This window comes from Mus caroli, unplaced genomic scaffold (assembly GCF_978045245.1).
Source record: "Mus caroli unplaced genomic scaffold, Mus_caroli_1 scaffold_15, whole genome shotgun sequence".
Lineage (NCBI taxonomy): Eukaryota > Metazoa > Chordata > Mammalia > Rodentia > Muridae > Mus > Mus caroli.
In genome coordinates, this window is record NW_028227270.1 from 98,180,552 (window position 1) to 98,187,666 (window position 7,115).

At 39.5% G+C, this 7,115-nt stretch overlaps 1 pseudogene; it reads right to left on the reverse strand.

The window, feature by feature from the left end:
• Positions 1-1,916: 1,916 nt before the first annotated feature.
• Positions 1,917-4,758, reverse strand: LOC110288507 (vomeronasal type-1 receptor 4-like; annotated as a pseudogene).
• Between the last annotated feature and the right edge of the window lie 2,357 nt (positions 4,759-7,115).

Sequence of the window (7,115 nt, forward strand, 5' to 3'; positions counted from 1 at the left end):
ACAGAGAATCTAACCACAATAGTGGTCTTTATATTATAAAATGTTATGAACCTAGTTTATTTTAGAAAAAAAGTGTTATTTCAGAGATGCACAGCCTGGCTTATCTCTTGTTTAGTCTACAGAGTTTCACTCTTGGACCAGGAAGGAGCTCAGGCAGCCTTGGCTCCCCTCTAGGCACAGTGCTCAATGCAGAGAAAGCAGTTCAAACCCACTTCCTGCAAGTTCAGTTTGGCTTTTCTGTTTAAACTCGTGAAGAACTGTAGTGGCTAAAAATTGGCAGCTTTGGTGAACAGCCCAAGCAAGAATGCTCAAATCTCACTTAGAAGAGGGAATAAAATAGTCCTATTAGGTAGATGGAGGGAGAGCACTGAAAGGGAGATGGAATGGGGGATATTCAGGATCTGATGTGAGGAGAGACAGGAGAGAGAGTCAACTTACCAGGAGAAAGAATGAAAATAGGCAGCTAGCTAGGGTGGAGTGTAGAGGGTATCTCTAGAAGGTGCCAGACACCTGGGATGAGGAAGGCTCATGAGGGTGACTTCAGTTGAGATTCCTAGCACTGGGGATATGGGACCTGAAGTGGATACTTTCTGTAGTCAGGCAGGAACCCCAATAGAGTGATAGAATCACCAACTCACCCAAAAATCTTTTGACCCCAAATTTTTCCTGTCTACAAAATATACAGAGACAGAGGAGGGAACAGATACTAAGGTAATGTTCTACCAATAACTTGCCCAACTTGGGACCCATCCCATGAGCAAGCACCAATTCCTGATACTATTAATGGTACTCTGTTAGGTTTACAGACAGTTACCCAGCAGCAGACAAACAGTGGATGGAGTTCAGAGAGTCTTATGGAAGAGTTGGAGGAAGGATTGCAGAATCCAAAGAGGGCAGACTTCACAGGAAGACCGATAGACTCAAGTAACCTGGACTCTTGAAGGCTCTCAGACTGAACCACCAAAGAAACATCATGTGCAGGCTGGACATAGCCCCCCTGCACATATGTAGCATATATGCTGCTCAGTCTTCATATGGATTCCCCAACAACTGGAGTAGGAGCTCCTAAATGTGTTGGCTGCTTGTGGATCTCTTTCCTGTAACTGAGTTGCCTTTTCTAGCCTCAGTGGGAGAGGATGTGCCTAGCTCTGAAGAAACTTGATGTGCCAGGGTGGAAGTATACCTGGGGTGGAGGCCAGGGGCTCCATCCTCTCAGAGGAGAAGGGGAGGGTATGATGGGGGAGGGACTGTGTTTCATGTGGGGCATGACAAGGATGCTAGTGATTGGGATGTAAAGTAAATAAATAAATAAATGGGAAAAATGACTACAATTGTGCAGAACATGGTGGTGAATATGCTTCATTCTTGATTATCACATTTGAAGTGATAATAAGAAGTTGTCCTAGAAGTCATTAGGGTTTAACTGTTCAAAAGAAACATGTGAACTGACAATACAAACAACCAAAAAAAAAAAAAAAAAAAAACCAACGACATAAAAGTCCAACTCGTTTCTTAGTTTCCAGTTTCCTCCTTAACCCTTATTTCCCAACTATGAATCAGCTTGGAGGTCTACTTGGTCTTGGGATTCAGCATCTAAAAATATTAAGAGAGCATTTTGGAAAGAGTGGAGAGAATGTATGAACCAGAGGAGTATTGGACATTGTGGTGAATCTATTCATCAAGAGTGACATGGCCATTTGTCACCATGAAGCAGTGACTATATGTCCCACAAAATACAGTCACAAAACTGCTTATAGTCACAATTTGAAATAAACAGAATGGAGAAATAGTTTGTCCTATGGGACTAGTCCTATGTTTCGTTGTCCTATGGGACAACGAAATAGTTAAAGCCCAGTGTGTGTGTGTGTGTGTGTGTGTGTGTGTGTGTGTGTGTGTGTTGTGGATGGGGCCTGGAGCCTGTTTTCACATCTGCACCTGAGATTCTAGTCTCATATCTTGCTGCCACAGCTGCATATAATCTTGGGGAGACACAAGGGATGTAATAGCTTTATACAGGGTTGGGATGTTTCCTTGTACAGAATTTTTGGGGTTGTCACCACATTAGATCCAGATGTGCTGGTGATGCATCTGCATTTGTGTCTGCTATGCTCCTATAATGATGATGTGCCCAGGTGATTCATGTACACTGGCTCACTCAACTCAATTTAGGTGGAATCATTTCTTTGCACACTTTTTACTATATATGGGTTGAACAGATGTGTTTAATGTCTTAGGAAAAGTCTTAGGATAAGAAGATGACAGGAACAATTTGAAGGTGAAAGTTGTCAAGCTCTGAGTGGCCACAGCTTCATATTTCTGATTATATGGGGAACTAGCCAAAAGTAGGATTCACAAATGGAAGTAGTTTCTTAAGACTGTATGCTGTATATTACGCACTGAAGTTCTATACTCTTCTATATTTAGATTCCACTTAGTAAATTCATGTGGTCTTTTTCTACATGCAGTTGACTTGGTATATTTAGCATAATATCTCACAGCTCCATGCATTCAAGATAAAGAAATGATGAAATCTGAGGTGATGTTTATACTAATTGAATTGTCAAATCTTTGGTGAGGTATCTGAAGGGCATACTTTTAATTCCATTTACAGATTGTCATCACTATCCCCTATATATTTAGATTTGTTACTATTTTTATTATGTATTAAAAATATAAATTTATGTTCTGATCAAGATTGTATTTTATTGTTTTCCAATCTGCACTGACTTTACAGAGAAATTAAAAATATCAGCCATATGTGCCACTCAGAGTCCAGACCATACTTGTTCATGCTGTATCAACAATTATACATCTCCTGTCTATCATTTTTAATTTTAAATTAAATTTAAAATTTATTTTGTATATTTCTGCATATTAATTCATTTTGAAAAAAGAAAAATCCACATTTTAAAATCAGCATAGAAACTATAAACAAGTATAAAATAAATATTCATTATCTACTTTATCTGATATCTCCAGTGTTTATACCTACAGAGAACTTTCAGGGATATAGAACCAAAGAAATGACTCAGGGCATTTAAGTTCTGTGACTGGTACAATGGGCGCCTATTGACTGAACACACATTACATGTCATGTTTTCATAATTCTGTAAAATATTTCCTTGGATAGATACTTAGACATTTTAAAGTAGTCAAAAATATCCTTGTGCATTAATATTTAGAAAGCACATCATCAAGTACAAAATATAGCATTTCTTAAACTAACATGATTACAACACTATGAATTTTGCTAAAATTTACAATATTCATCTGCATTTTTCCAGTCATGGTGGTCATAAAATCAGTTCCACAACTCTTTGCTAGACCTATTTTCTTAGTACTGGAGAAATGGCTCAGCACCTAAGAACATGGTCTGAACTTTCAGAGAAGCCAGGTTCAACTTCTAGAAACAATACATTGGTTCAGAACAATCTTCCTAACTCCAGTCAGCAACTGGATGTTTGGTGTTCTCTCCAGTCTCTTTAGCCACAGGACATGAATATGTTGCACAGTCACTAATGGAGACAAAATATTCATTCAAGTAAATTAATACAAGCATAGAAGAGTTTGTAAAAGTCCCTGCAGGAGTGGAAAGTGGAGAAGGAAATATCTATATCAGTGTAATCTGCTAAGGTCTTTCTCTGTCTTACTTCAAGGCTCTGAGTCACCTGTAAGTCTGTCTGAGAACAATCACATGCTTAAACTGCTTTGGGGAATTTTGTCTTACCCACAATATTGGAGAACTGAGATCTCTTTGACACCTATTGGACATATAAATGAGAGTGACATTTTCTCAATTTCTCCCACTGAGCATGCCAGCATTCAACAAGAAACCCATCCTTGTGAATCAGCACCAGGGGGCCAAAAGTTGCATAACCCAGGGTAAGAAATTCCCCAGTATTTGCCATCAATGTATTGTCTCTTGAAGAGATGCTTATAATTACAGAAAAGACACAATCTGTCCAGTAGAAGAAAACAAAACAGAGCATCAGAAGGAGGACACTCTGGGCAGCTCTCAGCTCAGGAGGAGTTCTGTAGAGAAGTTTGGAGTTCTGAAGGTAGAGGACATGCTGGTGATGCTTGTGGAGAAGAAATACCATGTAGCCACTGGCCCCTCCCATGGCACCCTGAAACACTGCATCTCTCAGGACCATGAGAGGGAGAAAAATCCATTTTATTTCCTGACTTTCTAGCATAAAATAGCAATAGCTGTCACTATTCTTCAATTGTGATATATTCAGACCTGTACTTGTGATGGAATGGATTAGGTTCATACTTATTAAACCATTGAGTATCCAAAAGTATAGGAAGAATAAAAGGATGTGCCATGCAGACTTTGGCTTGAGCTTCCTCCACCCAGATGCTCTGGGACTGATGATGATGGCCTGGACCACAGTGAGGAGACTGCTGGTGCAGATGGAGAGGCCCCGGGCTACCCTTGTCAAGTAAACAATTATCTTACAGCCTATGTCATCTAGGAAGTTTCTCAAACCAAAAGCTGCTACTGTCTTTGGCAGTCCTTTTGTAAGAAGGATTAGGATGTTTGTAAAAGCCAGGTGGATCAGAATAAGGTATATGGGTTTCTTCTCAGGACCTCTCCACCAATTGAACATATAATTCACAGAAACAGACACGTTCCCCAGAGTGCCAATCACAGTTATCAAGAGGAAAGTGATTTCCTTAATATACTTCAAAACCATTTCTTCCTTCCTAGGTAGAAAAACTTGTATCCAGGATGCAAACAATTTTTGAAGAATGCCTCAGTACTCCTAGCCATGGATCCGAACAGCACATTTTGCAATAGTGTTTTCTGAGGTTCATGAAGCAGCCATAGACACAGGTAATGTTGCAGATTACATTCCTGAAATTTTTCCAGTTTCCTTTGGCCTCTGGGACATTTTGTGTGCTATGACAGGTGATATTGGTAACTGGTATTCAAAGCAAAAATTTAAAGGAGAATGTTTTTGAGCTTTGCACTATAATTGACTATTTCAAGTTTGCATGTGTGTGTGTGTGTATGTGTATCTGTCTGTCTGTCTGTCTGTCTGTCTGTATGTACGTATGTATGTATGCAAGCATTACCCTTGTTGTCACTCAGCATTGTTAAATTGAATTCCAAATTCCCCTAACCAAAATTCTTCCTCTGATTTTCATTCCACTCATTCATATTTCCCCAGCTGATTCCCAAAGCCCAAGGCTTGAACTGACCCTGTCTGCCTTCCCCACATCATATGTAGAAACTGAGAAACCTTGCGGGTCAACACCTGCAGCATCTCTCACATTTAGTTACTTTACCTTCTCTCCTCCTTTATTTGATATTCCTTTCTTATCTGCATCTTGAATAATACAACAATTCCTAGAACTGCATTTGACAGCAAAGCTTTATAACTTCAATTTCTACATCTTAATATGTTAAGTTTTCATAGTGACCATTATGTGATTTCCATTTGCATGAATGTCTACTAGATAGTCCTTAGTGTGGAGTCAAACTGTATAACATTTTCAGATAAAGCCCCCAGAGAATTACCAAAAGATGTCCTGAAAAATACTCTTGTGTGAAAAAGTCATGTAACTACCAGGTTGCAGCCAGGAGCAGTGCCCTGTAGAACCCTGGGATGCTCCCTAGGAGAGTGTGTACCCGGGGTCTGTTATCCCTTTGGATGACTCAGATCATCTGTGACCCCAAGGTGGGATATCAGCATATCTAATGGAGCACAGAACAGCCTAGTACTAACGGTTGCTGATGAGAGAGAGGAAGAAGGGGAGTAATGAGTTGTTAGGTGTTGGCCTGAGATCAGTGAAGTTTTTGAGTTATGACCTCTCAATATGTCTGTATGCAGTAGCATACAGTAGGTTGGGGCACACAGTTGTGAGCAGGGACTCTCTGATCTAAGAGGTCATGGTGTCATTTGCCTCTATGAGACCTTGTGAGCAGCAGTTAAGTCAGTTTGTCTCCTTCTACCTTTTCTTTTCCAGCCTGTTTGTCAGGCAGGCTGCTTTATTCTACATCAGTCCAAGCTGATTCCAGGACTTAGACCTATGCAGGATGTTACTATTAATGTTTAAAAGCCCCATTCTCATTTCCCAAGGACTTATGGTAAGGTAAGGTTTGGGCACTTTTTCTAGAATAAGAGGAATCTGGATGCTTCAGTGGCTCCATGGTTTCGTGTGTCCTTAGTACTTAGAATGCTTCTGTTCCCTGTTTTTCCTCCTGCTAATATCACAGGATTGTCTTAAATGTCTTTATTCTTCTGATTAAATATGTGACCTGTAGGAACCCAGCCTTTTTGCTAGATTTGTTCCAGGTGGCTTCATGACTCTAGAAATGCCAGTTATTCCTTTTCAACTGATCATCCAACAAATGGGTAATTGACGCCCATATCAGTGAATTTTAGAAGTCACAATACCATTCTGAATATCTGCATAAAATAAAGTATGCTCCAGACCTTAATAAGAAGCTAATAAAATAATTATTGATTTTTAGAATGAACATTAACTGTTGTTCATTTAAAGACTGGAATCTGTAAAAATTGCTGCAATAGATAACCCCAAGACCTGATGGAAATGTCTAACTTTTTTCTGTTTGTTTAATAACATCTTCCCAAGGGCATCCTCTATTTCAAGTTGTCTATACCTGTTTCCAGACTTTAAATCATATTTGAGACCAGCCTCTGGGCCTTCTGACAAGTGACTCATTTCTAGTGAAGTAGACTGTCAAAGGAGAGAGAGGCCACTCATCATCCACATTATTTGGGAAATGCTAAAGGAAATTAATTTAAAAGACAGGATGGACTTTGTGTTTAGATAGATAAATGTTCCTATGGTGGGTTTAACACCACCTCCAAAATCTGAGGTAGGCTCTATCTATCATCTATCTATCTATCTATCTATCTATCTATCTATCTATCTATCTATCCCGAATTTCTAAAAGCAAGCCAGAAAACAATCAAACAAACCAAAAAGATTGTGGCTATTTGCTGCTTAGTTCTGGGACAAAGTTAAGATGAGTTGTTTCCAGATGTACTAGTTCACAGCCTGGATCCTTACAGCAGGAATTCTCAAGATGGTCTTGATAACTACTACACTCTGTGGTTTATAATTCTCCACATGCACCA